A 16,196-nucleotide genomic window follows, 5' to 3' on the forward strand; every position below is an offset into this window, starting at 1 on the left:
CACAAAGTTGAAGTCTTTGGGGGAGAATACAGCAGTGCCTGTGTCTTTAGCTGACTCAATTATTCTCGGGAGGATGGGAAGGGGAAGGAACAGATCCTTAAGTGAAATAAAGCAAAAGACAACAGTGCCTCAGTGTGGCTGCTTCTCTCTGACATCTTCCCTCCTAGGAAGACACTTTCCTTCTACAATGGGCTTTTCTAACAGTTCCAACAGATACACAAAACATTATCCTGTAAGACATACAGCGGAAACTCAGATGGCAGACCCTGCTCGGACACACAGACCATTCTTCGGGACAGCTGGACTGCTCACCACGCTCCTGTATTTCCCTGATAAGCTTCAGGTAGAAGGACAGGGGTCCTGCTCTCCCTGCTGCTGTCTGGAGCTGCTGAAGGTGCTTCTCTCTCTCTCTCTCTCTCTCTCTCTCTCTCTCTCTCTCTCTCTCTGTCTGTCTGTCTGTCTGTCTGTCTCTCCACCCCTGTCCCTGCAGATCCTTCCAGAATCAGTCAGTCAGTGCCCAAAAGAAAACAAACCAGGCTGTGTCCACACCCGGCAGTCCCAGCACCCAGAGTCCCCTCCAGTTTCCCCTCCCCACGCTTCAGTGAGGACATTCCTTGCAGGCTTGCACGCATGTAACAGAGACTCGGTACATCACAGAGGTGCATGAGTGACAGGCAGTGAACATGGTCCAGTCCATGGGGTTTTGTGTATGATGGTTTTACATCAGTCACTGCAGGTAGATTGCACAAGCCTTGTTTTTGTTTGTTTTTATAAACATGCATTCAACTAGATATGATTCAGAATAAAGTAATACTCCCTTTTTTTTATCATCACTGTTGGCTAAAAATTTGCCAGGCAGTCCACAAAACAGGATTTGCTTTAAAGCCAAGGCAGAGTTAGTTGCAGACTAGTGAGCTGGGACCTGCTGGGCTGCGGCACAGCCATGTTTAGCCAAGTGTTAGGCTAAGCATTAGGAAGAAAGTCCTGCTTAGAGGCCCAGGGCCTGCAGCACCAGCTGTGGAACTCAATGGAGTGACTGCACAGCTCCAACCTCAACTGCTAATTTGCAGGGCAATCACCACTGGCAGGAGAGGAGGCGGGTGAGGCATATAGCTGTAGATGGGCGTTCCTGGGGCTGGGTGTGGGGCTACAGGAGTTGGAGAATGATCAGTCAGCAGGGTATCTAGTGACCCCCACTGCTTAAGGAGGAGGGATGGGAGCAGGGTAGACCATTGCTGGCCTGCCATTGGGCTGCACCATGATGTGAGGAGGCGCTGCACACAGAGGTTGTGTATAGTACTTACCTTGCTGGGCGCTGGGCTCTGCTGGGGATAGGCACTTCTCACTGGGTACACAGCCCTCTGGGAAGGATTGAGGGAAGAGGTGTATGGTAGCACAGCTCCACTGGTTGGGGACAGAACAGTTTGTAAGGTGAGCCAAGAGTGTAGCCTGTGTGGAAGGTAGGATTCGCTCCAGGGTCCATGTTAGGAGAATAGGCAGGTGCTGCTGCAAAGCCCACAGGAAAACCAACTGGATAACCAATTCCTTTAGCATTTGCATAGGGAACCCCAGAAGACTCAGGGCTATAAACAGGATTCATGATTTCAAGAAGGTGGCCTACGGTTCCGGGACTGGTACATGCAGGCCTAAGCCGGCATGGCGTGTGGCTCCGCGACGGGCAGTGCCCAGACGATGCCAGGTTGCTACCAATCGCTAGGCTCCCCTGCCCGCCCCCCGCTGCCCGCTGCCTCCAGCCCTCCTCACCTCAGCCTCCTGCTACCACCAACACTGCACAGACACTGCAGTTCATGACCTCAGGGCATTTCTTTCTTTAGGTTAGGGAAGTTTTCTTCTCTCTCTATTTTTTTAAAAGTCAAGAACTTATTTTATTTATTTTAAAATAAACATTGAAGGGACATTATCCACCACCTTACAAACCTTTTGAATGTGGAATGTTCAACATCCTAAGAAGGTATAGTAGACTACAAAACCAGCAAAAACTCCAGTCGTCTAATGATGACTATCTGAGAATTATTGTTGTTTTGAGTAGCTGATTCTCAGCTTGGGGGGGGGATGTTTGCAAAAGGCTAAAAGTAAGATTTAATTTCTGTACAGAAAATAACATTAACTTAGTAAGTAGCCTTTGCTTTAACAAGTGGAATTAATTCTCCATGACGTAAAATGGAATGGGACGAGCAGCACTCAGTTCATAGGCACACAGAGCTAGTGCTCAAGCTGCTAGCACAAATTCCAACACAGAACATATAGCTAAGTCACTGCTAACCTTTCCATCTCCAAACTGTATGCTCTCTATGCACCTAAGGCAAAGAATCAACACGTTGAACGTAAGTGTCTCCTTGAGAAAAGGAGAGAATTCAATTAGGGTTAAATTAGACAAAGATAAATGGAAATACTTCAGAAACAGCTACTAGACATAGCCAAAAAGTCTGTGACACTAATAACTGCACAGCAAAAGGTCGAATGATGAAGTCTAGATGTGAGGGAAACTCTGAGCTTCTGTATAAAGATGTGTTTCAACGAGTCAGCACATCCTGGGGTAACTAGTGTACAGGGCAAGCAAAAGGTCCACAACCCTGGTGTGAAGTGCTTCTTGCCATTGAACCCTGCACTAGTATATTCCATTTTGATCTTACTTGTCCAGCTCTTCCTGACCACCCTGGATCACTAGTCCTTGAAAGGCAGCTGAAAAACTTAGTGTTTTTCCTGGTAAGTAGAAATTCCTAATCACTTCAAGTCTGAGGTAGGTTCTCTCTGAGGGATTCTATGAACAAGTTAAATCTGGGCAGTTGGGAAAGCCTGGACAATCCATTTGGTCATTCCTTTCTTAGATTTTCAGTTATCATCCACCTTTAGGACTGTACTTTGAGCTATTGCCAGGGCAGCTGAGAAACTACAGTCATCTTAGGACTATCAGAATCCTGGAGCACTGTTTCTGAAGGAAAAAAAATCTCTTAGCTCCGCAAATTTCAAAACCCCTAATGATCCAGTAATTCTTCAATTACAAGTAAGTCCAAATAGCCTCTGTCTCTCTGATAATGGGACAAAGTCACAATCTTCATGATGAAAACAATCCTTTAATGACCTCTCTAAAACAAATTTCCCACCAATTCCATTAGGTCTGCCAAAGTCCTGCACCATTGTGTATTAGGGAAAGCACTCAACATTGCAGCATGTGTGGTATATTGTGCTTGATGCCCTGGAATTTCATGTATCAGAGACAACACAAAATATTCTCTGTTTATTTAAATAAAGCAAATCTTTATTCAGAAAACATTGAAATAATTTGGAGCATTAGAATGATTTTCAGTTAAGTTAGAAACACACGTGGATTCAGTACTGAAATAAACTTTGAAATAGTTATATGAGTGTTCTGATTCAGTGCGACAGTTAGAATCTCAGGTCCTCCACTTTCCTTCAAATCAATCACCTCTTATGTCACACTACATCTCTGTGAGTTGCATTGGTATAACAAAGTTCTTGATGTTGTAAAAGTAATATAATTTCCACTGTATTCTTTTTGGTTTTTGGTTTTTGGTGTTTTTCGAGACAGGTTTTCTCTGTACAGCCCTAGCTGTCCTGGAACTCACTCTGTAGACTATAAATCCCCCTGTGTCTGCCTCCCAAGTGCTGCAATTAAAGGCGTGCACCACGACTGCCCACCTTCCACTGCATTCTTTTTTTTTTTTAATTTATTTAATGTATGAGTGTTCTGCCGCATATACACGCAAATGCCAGAAGAGGGCATCTGATCCCCTTGTAGATGGCTGTCACCCACCATGTGACTGTTGGGAATTGAACTGAGGACCTCGGGAAGGGCAGCCAGTATTCTTAACCACTGAGCCATCTCTCCAGCCCCCTCCACTGTGTTCGTAATAATCCTGATGTACTTAGGATTGTATTTGCTGTTGTTCAGATGTAAGCAATTTCAGAATTGTGTGAACAAAGCAGTTCACTTACTAGCACACAGAATTTAGATTTTATTGCAGTTGAACAATGTTGGTTTGGAGTCATTTAAGTCACAGGGACATGTGTTTTCAAAGAAGCCACAGCAAACTGCTTCATTTATCGATGTGTAAGGACTACTTTACTATTCCACTAAAGTTCAGCCATTGACCACTTGCACGTCTATAAAGACAATATCACCTGCTATCTTCCCAGTATATCAATCAGCACTTCTGCTACAGCACAGAACTGTATTTGTTGTGTTGGTATTGGAAAGTTCTTGCTCTTGCAATACTACTGCCCTTTTCCACACTGTTCTTCCCTATTCCATGGCACTGAAATCTATGTACTGCTGTCATGATGCAAACCACTTCAGAGGTGTGTAAGTTAGCAGGTATGCATTGTTGTTAAAGGAATTTCAATTTCTCCATGATAGAATTGCATCTGTTTTTCAAAACACCGATGAGAGTCACATGCACTTGTGTTTTCCAAGGGTGCCACTGGGTTCTCCTTCAGTTGCAGGCATGTTTTCCCTGCTGTCATGTAATCTTGTTCAGTTACTGTCCTGGGGCGGTCCTCTGTTAATGAGCTCATGTATTTGCTTCTCTGTATATTGGCCACCACTTCTCTTACAGCCAGTGTATTACTGTGATGTTAACTGACAGGACAAACTTCTCGCTGTTGTAAATTTATTATCATTTTAACTGAGATCTTAACAATTCTAGTCCACTTAGGAACTTATGTGCTGGTGTTCTGAATCAAGCAACTTCAGAATCTAATGATTAAGCCTGTATCCTTTGTTATAGATGGCATTTAGATATCTTTGCACTAGTTTATACATTTGTATATACATTGGTATAGATGAATATGCCCTTGTGCAACATTTTAAATAACGTGTATTTTGTCCACAGAGAGTACTGTGTACTGCCTCAGTTACAGATGCACATGCTGTTGTCTCCTATACCATACCATTCTTGGTCAGTCAGAGTTCTGGTGTGGTGCTAGAATTAGTATCACAGGTCCTGGAAGGTGAGAAACTCTCAGAACTCAAAGGGAGGGACCTTGAATGGCATGCATTACAGTGGGAGGGAGAACTTGTAGGGTCCACCTCCAGTGGAGGGACAGGACATCAAGTGGGGCGGAGACTGGGGTTGCCATCCCACAGTCAAAAACTCTGACCCATAATTGTACCTGTCTGAAAGAACTGCAGGGGCAGAAATGGAGAGGAGACTGAGAGAAAGGAGGTTCAGTGACAGGCCCACATTGGGATCCAGCTCAAGGGGAGGCCCTGGGGCCTGAGACTGTTCCTGGTGCTGTGGTGTGCTTGCAGACTGGAGCCTAGCATGGCTGCCCTCCAAGAGTCCCAACAAGCAGCTGAAAGAGCCAGATGCAGATACCCAACCAATGGACAGAAGCCTGGGGCTCCTGTGGTTGAATTGAGGAAAGGGTGGAAGAAGCTGAGGAGGAAGGAGACCCCATGGTAAGAACAGCAGTCTCGGCTGTTTGGATCCTCTGGATGGTGTTTGTATTCTTTCTGCTTGTTTCTGCAGACCTCTTCCCCCGGGGTCCCAGCGGAGTGGAGACAGGTTGCATGTGGGCACCATGAACTGCCTAGGCTCTGTGCAGTGGAAGATGCCGTCTGTGTTTGTGACAGACGTAAAAGCTGAACCTTCAGCCAAGTGGGATCATCAGACATTTAAAGTTTTGGCAACTGAAACACTAAGTGAAAAGGCATTTGATGCAGATGTGTACAATGCGGTTGCAACAGAAAAAGTGGACGGAACATGCTGCTATGTCACTAACTACAGAGGTCAGCCATACCGTTGGGCTCAACTAGGTAGAACACCTAACAAGCAAGCAGACAAAGATTTACGAAATTTCTACATTCAAAAGAAAGCACAAAAGAGGAAGACTTCAAGCCTATCCCAGAGTGCTGGATACCAGCAAAGGAAATAGAAAAACAGAAGGGGAAGCCAGTACCTAATGAAAACGGGCACATTCCTGGTTGGGTACCAGTAGAAAAGAACAGCAAACAATATTGCTGGCACTCAACTGTAGTCAATTATGAGTTTGGAATTGCCCTGGTACTAAGGCACCATCCTGATGATCCTGGAGTTTTGGAAATTAGTGTTGTTCCCCTGTCAGATCTCTTAGAGCAAACTCTGGAGCTGATAGGAACAAATATCAATGGAAACCCATATGGGCTAGGAAGCAAGAAATACCCATTACATTTTCTTACACCACATGGAGCATTCCAGGTCGGAAATCTGCCTACACTGAAACACAACGAACCTGCTGTCCTGGTTTGAAGACTGCAGAGAGGGTCAGATTGAAGGGATTGTGTGGCATTGCTGTGACGGCTTTTTAATTAAGGTCCACCGCCACCATCTTGGTTTATTCTGGCCACTTCCAGATACTTACATGAATACCAAACCAGTTATTATTAACATGAACCTGAACAAATATGGCTGTGCTTTTGATAACCAGTCTTTGTTTAATCAGCTTTTGAAAGTAGATAAACAGAAATTTGATAGGCTCAAAGACATAATACTTGATGTGTAAAATGGAAATAATAGTTGGGATTATTGTGATTTTCTAATATTGACAAGTTTTTCGTGTTTACAGAGGTTGAACCATCAATTTAATGTTGCTAGCTGTTTGGCAAAATATATGTCAACTTCTAAACAGGTTTCTACGTATCTATAGAAATCATAGTTAGAATTTGAATATCTTAACACAAAAATAAATATAAAATAATCAATTTTAAATAGTAAAATTGTTATAAGCTTATTCTTATGCTTTTCAAAATTTTAAGACATTATGAAAATAGGAATATTTATCATAGCTGTATAATCATATATTACTGAAGTCTTCAAAAATATAATTTTCTAACAAGTAAAAACTAAATATGATTTTATTTTTAAGCAAAATATACAATATTTTGAGATGTAAATTCTGTAGTTCTGGAACTGCTTGATTACCAGCTGAGACTTAACTCATAAAATAGTTTTAAATCTACAGTTAAACAAGTCATTAATAGATAGGGAAACTATTAGTACTTTCTCCATCTTCTGGCTGTTCAGAAACAACAAGAGGGCTAGACAGTTCAAATCCAAATTGTTCTGAAACTTTTTTTAACTTCAATTCTAATAGGATATTCTTTTTCATTTCTTCCTTATAATTGTACGTCAGCACTTCAATTTCTTCAAAAAATCAAGGATCAAATTTTTCAGTTCCCTTTTCAGCTTTTTAATTTCCTCCTAAAAGTAACAAACAGGATACATGTTTTTGGTTTGAAATTGAGATTTAATAATAAATATAAAAACTCAAAATCTTAAGTATAAATATTTTTCTTTATATTTTACTGTTCAAGGATCTGTTGTACCATGTGAATAATGTACAAGCTGCTATCTTTGACTAAATTTTAAGATTGAATCTTTAAACAGCCTCAGATATTCTCAGGCAAGTGAAAGGGACTTTGTTTTTTACAACATTTAAGAGTTTTCAGTATTTTTAATGTTCTGATTTTTTATCTGTTATATATAATATTTATGATCATGGGAACTCCGGGACGTGTAAAGGTTTAGCACCTGGGGAAGGAGGCGCATGCACTTGCTCACAGAGCAGCGAGGAACAGCCAGTGCTCAGTTCCAGACCATTGTGTTTCTGGAGTCTTAAGGAAGGGAACAGAAATGATTTAAAAGGAAGATTAAAATGAAAATAATTTTGAAAGGTACTTAGAAAACTCTTTCCCCAGCATGACTCAAAAATTGCAAAAATAGTTTTTAAAAACTATTAAGACATGTGCATTGGTTGCAATTTAAAACAATTTTTTTTTTATTTTTTGGGACAGGGTTTCTCTGTGTAGCCCCTGGCTGTCCTGGAACTCACTCTGTACTCCAGGCTGGCCTCGAACTCAAAATCCACCTGCCTCTTAAAAATAAATTTATTCTTTAGTACTTTCTGTTTTTTTGTCTGATTTTTTTTGTAGTTGAGACTTGTTTAATAAAAAGATGTCATGAGTCAAATTTAAAAAAAAAAAGCAATCTCAACTGACCTGGACCCCTGAGATATCTCAGACACTAACTAGGCAGCATACAGCAGCTGATATGAGGCCCCCAACACATATACAGCAGAGGACTGCTGGGTCTGTCCTCAGTGAGAGAAGATGCACCCAACCCTCGAGTGACTTGGGGCCCAGGGAGTGGGGAGGTCTGTGTGTGTGTAGGAACATTGAATTGGACACAGGACCCGGGGAAAGGAGGTATGGGATGGGTCACAGGAAGGCAGACCTTAAAGGGGATGAAGTCTGGACTATAAAAAGGATTAACATTTTATTAAAAATAGAAAGAAATTAACATTTCTTCTAACACCAAAAATAAATAATAAAAATAAAATAATAAATAAAATAAATCACAGGTCCTGTACTTTCCCTTAAGGCCAACAGTATTTTTGTCAGCTGCATAAGTATAAGAACATTGTCATCATTGTAAAAGTGCTTTCATTTCCCTCGTGTTCTGAACAAACCTGGTCCACTTCAGAATATATGTGTTCGTGGGTTTTTTTGTTGATGTTAACAAGATAAAATATAGTGACTTAAACAAAGCCCATTACATTGGAGCTGGACAAGGCAAACCAGCACAAGAGCCTCAAGAGAAGGCACAAGAATCAGACCCACTCCTTCATATATGCAGGAATCCCATAAAAATACTAAACTGAGGCTTAGGGGATAGCTAAGTGGGTTAGAGCACTGACTGCTTTTTCAGAGGCCCTGAGTTCAAATCCCAGCAACCACATGGTGGCTCACAACCATCTGTAATGAGATCTGATGCCCTCTTCTGGTGTGTCTGAAGATGACAGTAAGCTAACATACAAAAATAAGTAAGTAACTAACTAAACAAGCAAACAAGCCAACAAATAGATAAATAAATCTTAACAAAAAAATACTAAACTGTAAGTACACCAAGTAAGCCTTTGGCAGATCCATACTTCTCCTACTGCACCTGAGATCCGGTCCCCCAGTCTGATCCCCAGATGGGTAGCAGAAAGCCTGCTGCAGTCTCTGACCTCTCTGACCCCATCCCCCAGTGGTCACAAAGACCTGTGCTCCCAACCTCTCTCCCCCAACTCAGCTCATTATCTCTGCCTCTAGCACCAGCAGGCTTTCCCTGGGAACATTCCAGCTGAACAGGCCAGGGAAATCTGTTCACGGAAAATTTCCTATCAGAGAGCACACAGGCGCCACACTCTCCCAAAGTCCAGGAAGAAGCAGAAACCAAGGAACCAAACATTGACTCAACAGAGACAACAGCAGATATCATGATCCAGGCCCATATGCACCTATGACTGCACAAGGATAGGAAAGAAAAGCACAGCATACTTGCCCCTCTAAAACTGAAGCAGGACACTTGCAAAAGCTGATGTGATACTACTGCAGCTACTCTTAAATTCTGTCACAAGAAAACACGTGGGATTGCCTCTGAAGCACTGAGTCTGCTTGCTTCAGAAGAGCAGTGCATGCATTCCTAAGTACAATAAGATTGTTAAGAGCACAGAGAAAAATGGTGGAAAATTTTATAATAGCAAGGACTTTGTTCTGCCAATGCACATTACAACGGAGGAGTGCTCTACCACAAAAGGACAGACAGGCCTTGACCTGGAGAATGCAGAGGAGATCAGATTATTATTTTATCCTGCACCAGGACACTGATTGAACAAGAAGAAGAAAAGAGAGCACAGCATGTGCTTCCATAGCTGAAGCTGTACACAGAGGAATTTTGGGGAAATACCCGCAGGTGATATTGAAATACCACACATGAGCATGCTGGCCTATACCTGGGTACTGCTACTACAGTGATGTGCAAACTCCATTTACAAGGAAGCAAGAGTACTGCTACAACTGCCAAGCTGCTTGCTTCGGCACAGAAGCACCTATGTTGCTAGCTAGACCAGGATTGTAAGAGCACAGGGAAAATGGAATCACTTTTACAGCAGCAAGAGCTTTGTTATAAAGATGGAATTTACAGCAGAGAAGTACTGTCAGACAAGTCAGCACAGATTTACAGAAAGGCAGAGAAAATGAGAATATTCCTGTAGCATTGCTGCAGGATGCTGGCTGAGCAAGAATGGAACAGGAGAGCACAGCTTATGTGTCCAAGTCTCATGCAGTACACAGTGGCACCTTTGGAAATCACAGCCATGTGATTTTGAAAGTGCTACACAAGTGTACACAGTGATATCTCAACTCCATCCTCAACAAATAGATGAGATTACTCACACAACTATGAAGTTGTGTGCTTCAGAAAAGCACTCCACACATTCCTAAGTAGATTGGGTTTGTTAAGAACATAGTAATCATTTTTTTAAACCAGTAGTATTTAATTTTCCCCAGGCCATCTATTCTCTGGAAGTAACTATAAGATGGCTCCTAGTGATACTCTGCCATATTTATAAATCAGTGTCTCATTCAGCCATACCCAAAGAAGTTTCCATCTGCATCAGAAGGGAAAAATATGCAATGACCAGAACACACACACACACACACACACACACACACACACACACACACACATGCACTTGCACATACATGCTCAGAGAAAGAGAGAGAGAGAGAGAGAGAGAGAGAGAGAGAGAGAGAGAGAGAGAGAGAGACAGATGGATGGACAGGCAGACAGACAGACAGACAGACGGAGGGACAGACAGACACCTTGGAACACAGAGCCTTAAATGAGATGTCTCCATCCAATCCCTGCCCCCAGAGTTCAGGGAAGCCCACAGAGTGTAAGAGATGGAGGGGATGGAGGACACCAAGACGGAGGGCATGATGCCCTCTAAGTCCACATGGCCAACTCTCATAGGAACTCACAGAGACTGAAGGAGCAAGCCCAGTCCCTAAACCAGTCTGCAGATGAGCCTTTGCATCCATACTATAATTTTCAGCTTAAATCTTTGAAGGGACGCCTGAATGTGTGCTCAAGGGAGTCTCTGATTCTTTGCCCGCTCCTGGGGTTCTCTTATTCTTTTGTTAGCTTCTCATCTCCACCTTTCATATGATGCCTTTCTTTTTATCTTATTATATTTTATTTTGTTATGTTTGTTCTTATCTCTAAGGAGCCAGTTCTTTTCAAAGGAGAGACAGAAAGGAAGAGATGGCAGAGGAAGTGGAGAGGAACTCTGAGGTGTTGAGAGAGGGGAAACGGTATTCTGAGTATATAGTATGAGAAAAGAACCTGTGTTTAACAAAAACAAAAGGTGAGCAAAAAATAACCTGGAACGTTTACAGACAACAGGAAATGAAACATAACATCATGCAAGCCGGGTGAATTAGTTAGGGTCTTACTGCTGTGAACAGACACCATAACCAAGGCAACTCTCATAAGGACAGCATTTAATTGGGGCTGGCTTACAGGTTCAGAGGTTCAGTCCATTATCATCAAGGCAGGAACATGGCAGCATGTAGGCAGGCATGGTGCAGGAGGAGTTGAGAGTTCTGCATCTTTATCTGAAGGCTGCTAGTGAAAGACTAGCTTCTGGATAGCTAGGACGAGGGTCTTATAGCCCACACCCACCTCCAACAACGCCACACCCTCTAATAGTGCCACACCCAGGGCTGAGCATATAGAAACCATCACACCATGCTCACAAATTGAAGAAGGTGAGAAAGAAAGAATGTTGTCACACTTTCACAACAAGAGCTTTGTAATAGCAATGGTGTTACAACAGAGAAGGGCTGTTTCACAGGAGGGAAACATGACTTACAGGAAAGCAGAGGAAATGATATGCTTTTCAAAGCATTGTGCCAGGACACTAATTGAACAAGAGTGGAATAGAGGGCAGCACATCACACAAGTATATAACTGAAACAGTACAGTGATATCCTTTCAAAGCATGCACACAGGACAAAGCACCTCAGAATGGCATATTTGCACACTATTATGTCGATGACGGCTGCATCAATATCTAAACTCCATGACAACAAAGCTTACCAGATTCCTCATGCAATTCTGAAGTTGCTTGCTTGAGAATAGCAGAGAATTTGTTCACAGTGGAAGGGGATTTGTTAGGAGCATGTTGAAAATGGAACCACTTTGCCAACACCATGAACTTCCTGAAACAGTGAATGTTAAGATGCACCAGTTGTTGTGATCATAAGAAAGCAGCGTGAGAATGTGCTCCATGGGGTGTGGGGAAGGGTGAGCATCAGCGGGGCCATGCTGAGGCTTCCCTTCCCACTCAGGACCAGCCACAGGAAGCTATAGAATAGAATAGAGTTCATTTTGGGCATGGGGAGGCAAGTTAAGGGGGTGGTAGAGGTAGAGAAAGGCAGAGAGAAGGAGAGTAGAGTAGAGGCCGGCCATGACCATGTGGAGAGAGGGGAAGGGGAGCAGGAAGGGAAGAGCCCAAGAGGGCAAGAGAGGGGGAAAGGGGAGAGTAAGAGAGGCAAGAGAGGGAAGATGCAGGAGTGGGCACGCAGCCCCTGTTCTAGTGGGCCAGACCTACCTGGTTGTTGACAAGTAACTGTGGGGAGGGGCATACCTGGTTATTGCAAGGTCCCTTTGGGGAGGGACATACCTGGCTGTTGTCAGGTGACTGTGGGGTGGAGCTTAGACAGAATCCTAGCACAAGTACTATAACTCAGGTCTGAATAGATTTACAGGAAAGTATTTTAAAAAGCACATTATAGTGGCACTAAAACAGGCCACTGGGTGGACAGGAATGGCAGAGAGGAGCACAGTATTCCCATTCACACCTGAATCAGCCCTCAGTGCCACTTTAGGAAAGCACATAAACGTGATATTGAATTGCAACCCAAGAGCGTATTGGCCTATACCCACTTACTGCTTCTGCAGTGGTTTCTAAATGTCATCTGTAACGAAGCACAGGAGATTACTTGGACAAGTCTGAAGTTGGTTTCCAGACAACTGTAATGCATAGGTTCCAGCATGGATAGTGATTGTCAACAACGCATTGAAAAGCATTGTCCGTGGACAGCCGGAAGATGTATGGCATAATGGTGGATGTCATGGAGATGTACTGTAACAGAAGTGGTGACTGACTTACAAAAGGGCAGATCCCTGACCTATGGCTGACTGAGTGACAAGAATGGAAGTGGAGAGCACAGCAAAAGCATCAGTCACTGAAGCTGGACAAAGAGGCGTCCTTGGAAAAAACAAAAAGTTCCTGTGACTAAAACAGCCAACGGTGGCATATTTGCAAACAGCAATGTGCTACTGCTGTAGAGTTATCTAAGCTCCGTCTACAACAGTGCTGGAGAGATTACTTCTGCAACTCTGAAGTTGCTTATTTGTGAACAGGAGCACCTAAGACCCTAATGTACAGTGATTGTTAAGGACACAGTGAAGATTATGCTACTTTTACAAAGCAGAACTTACTTTCATAGATGCAGCTTACCAAGAAGCACTGTCCCTTACATGAGGATAACCGACAAGAAAGCAGAGGACCTGAGAATGCTCCAGTAGCACTTACCCAAACCCTAACTGAACAAGAATGGATAGATCACAGCATAGGCCTGTATAACTGAAGCAGTGCTCTGTGGCATCCCTGCAGCACAAACTGACACGTGACTAAAACGCCTCACGATGGCACATTTGTAGAAATCTACGCACTGTTACAGCAGTGGTAACTCACCTAACTCCATTTACCAGGAAGTACAGGAGACTATGTGTTCAATCTAAAGTTGCTTGCTTCAGTACATCTCAAGTGGATCAGGATAGTGAAGAACATGGTTAAGGGGCTGACTGAAGATCTCCTCTCCTGTTTCCCCAGATCCTAACTGCAGTCTCATCCCCAGCTCTTCTGAAGAATAATTATGGCAGCCTTAACTGCCCACCCTGCCCCTTGATTCCCTTTTCTGTGGTGTCCACAGATCTTCCCATTCCAACCTCCTTTGTCCTTGCTTGGTCCCAGCCTCCAAAACCCACAGCCACCCCCTGATAACCCAAGGAGGACTCCTGCCTGAGAAAGCAATAGACTGAAGTCTGAAGCCCAATTCATACTTCTCCTTCTGTAACTCCACATCCAAACCTTCTCCCAGTTTCTCCCAAACTTCCTTTGCCCAACTCATTTCATTATCCATTTAACAGCCAACCTCAGCAGGCTTTCACTGGGAACAAAGCAGCTGAGCTGGCCAGGGAAATAGATTCACAGAATTTATCCTCTCAGGGAACACACGGCCATACACTTTCCTAAGTTCAGGGAGGAAGAAGCAGTGTGGAGAACTTTTTGGACCACTTCAAGAAATTTGGCAGTAAATCAAGTTTTGTTGATTGTTCACTATCTGATGGTGTTTATGTGTTGAAATCTAGCATGTCTGTGATAGTGGTCTATCAACCAGCTTTTGTTTTATTGCCTGTGAATATTACAGGGCCTTGGTATTTTGAAAAAAGCTTGCAGGTACTGAAAGAAGTGAGTCAGGCTTTAAGCAGAAGCAAGAGGGTAGTGGGCTTGATTATAGCTGGTATAGCAGCTTTAATTACATTGATCGCTAGCACCACTGTCTCTGCAATTGCTTTGACACAAGAAGTTAAGTCAGCTACGTAAGACTTGAGAAACAGGTTTTTTTTTTGCCTTCAGAAGTATGTTTGTTGAGTTTGAGATGATACATCAGTGTTATCTGGGCTACAAAGGGTAGAAGGAAATCCTCTCATTACAAACTGAGAATGGTAAAATATTTTCACATCAGCATGTACCACATACTCCGAAGTAAATCTGGGCGCAATATAAATGACATAATTCCTAATCATCTACAGCTACTTTTATAACTTCATACAGATGAATTAGGCTAAAATGCACTATAATATTTGGTAGACTTCAGGACCGGTATCCTTAGTACATCACAAAATACATTTTGATATCCCAAAGAAGCAAGTCTTGCAAGTAGGCATTTTAAACATAACTAATCTTCAGCTACAAAGTTCTACTCTTGGTATCTTTTATCTTTTGGAGTAGTCTCCCAGTCTCCAGAGGATAAAGGCAAGAGTAGGATCAGGATAACATATACATAGAAGTCCATATTGTAAAGGCTATAAAGATCTGCAGCACAGTGGGAAGAGGCCTTCTGCTCCTTCGCACTGCATACAAATTATGTGAATTATGTTGCATATCTCTGTCCACTGCCTGGCTATCCTGCCATGTTCTGCTCTGTTGTTCAAATACTGAGTGGCTGTGCTTCCAACCAGAGCATCCACGGGGTTGCAAACTGTCAAAAGGGAGCAAATAGGGAACACATCCTTTGAAATATTCAAAACAGGGCTCCAGCTGTCTTTCAGAGAATTCAGGCAGATGACTCCATGACTGTTGATGGTGTGGTGATAGATTCTGGTATGGAAGGTAAGCTTTGGTGGCTTAAATGGATAATCTGAAGAAAATGTGATGTCCAGAAAAAAAGACACCGCCAACCTGCCCAGAGGAGAAGGGATCAGGATATTGGGGAATCGATTGTGGGAGGGTGTGACTAGAAGAAGAGCAATGGTTGGGATATAAAGCAAATAAAAAATTAAATAAAAAGGCCTGATTTTAGAGCTGAGGCAGTAGAGAGAATGTTGAAGTCACTGAATTGCCATGAATTTTACCCATAGAAAGGTACAAGCGTTTCCCTTTTCTTAGTTACCATGCACATTAATGAAAAAACTACTTTCACTCTTATTATTGAAAAGCTTTGAAAATCCTATATAGATGTGAAGTTGCCTGGTTTCTTGATGGCACTGAACAGACCTTTCAATCTCACCCTTGACCCTGTAATAAAAGAGACAGATGACTCCTGCTTGAGGTCAGTGATGAGAGCTGACTTTCAAACAAAACGTTATGATATTAAATTGACCTAAGGAGAGCAACGGCAGAGTTGCTGAGAGACTTGACATTGTAGAGCTATTCAGAGAAACTGTTTTATAAAGCATCCAAAGAATTTCATCCAAAACATTGGAGTTTATTAATAGAAGGTATTAAAAATTACGGTGTAGCTCAGTAAGTGCCCAGTATGCCCCGACTCTTCTGAAATCAACACTTCTGGCCCGCCCCCTCCAATAGCTCTGCCCCTGAAGTGACATCATCATTGTGCACCCTCATATCAGCGGCTGCTCTGCCTTCTCACATAATCCCTGGGTCTGAAATGACATCATTATTAGGTGCCAACACTCATTTCCATTGATGCCCTGCCCCTCGCATAAGCCCTGAGGCTGAAATAATTTAATGATTAGTGGCAAACCCTCATTTGT

At 42.8% G+C, this 16,196-nt stretch overlaps 2 pseudogenes; one reads left to right on the plus strand and one right to left on the minus strand.

Annotated features, from left to right (window-relative positions):
• Window positions 1-1,052: 1,052 nt before the first annotated feature.
• LOC127675519 (myelin-associated neurite-outgrowth inhibitor-like) lies at window positions 1,053-1,607 on the minus strand (annotated as a pseudogene).
• Window positions 1,608-5,231: 3,624 nt separating this feature from the next.
• LOC127675201 (uncharacterized protein C12orf29 homolog) lies at window positions 5,232-6,525 on the plus strand (annotated as a pseudogene).
• Window positions 6,526-16,196: the final 9,671 nt, after the last annotated feature.

This window comes from Apodemus sylvaticus, chromosome X (assembly GCF_947179515.1).
Source record: "Apodemus sylvaticus chromosome X, mApoSyl1.1, whole genome shotgun sequence".
Lineage (NCBI taxonomy): Eukaryota > Metazoa > Chordata > Mammalia > Rodentia > Muridae > Apodemus > Apodemus sylvaticus.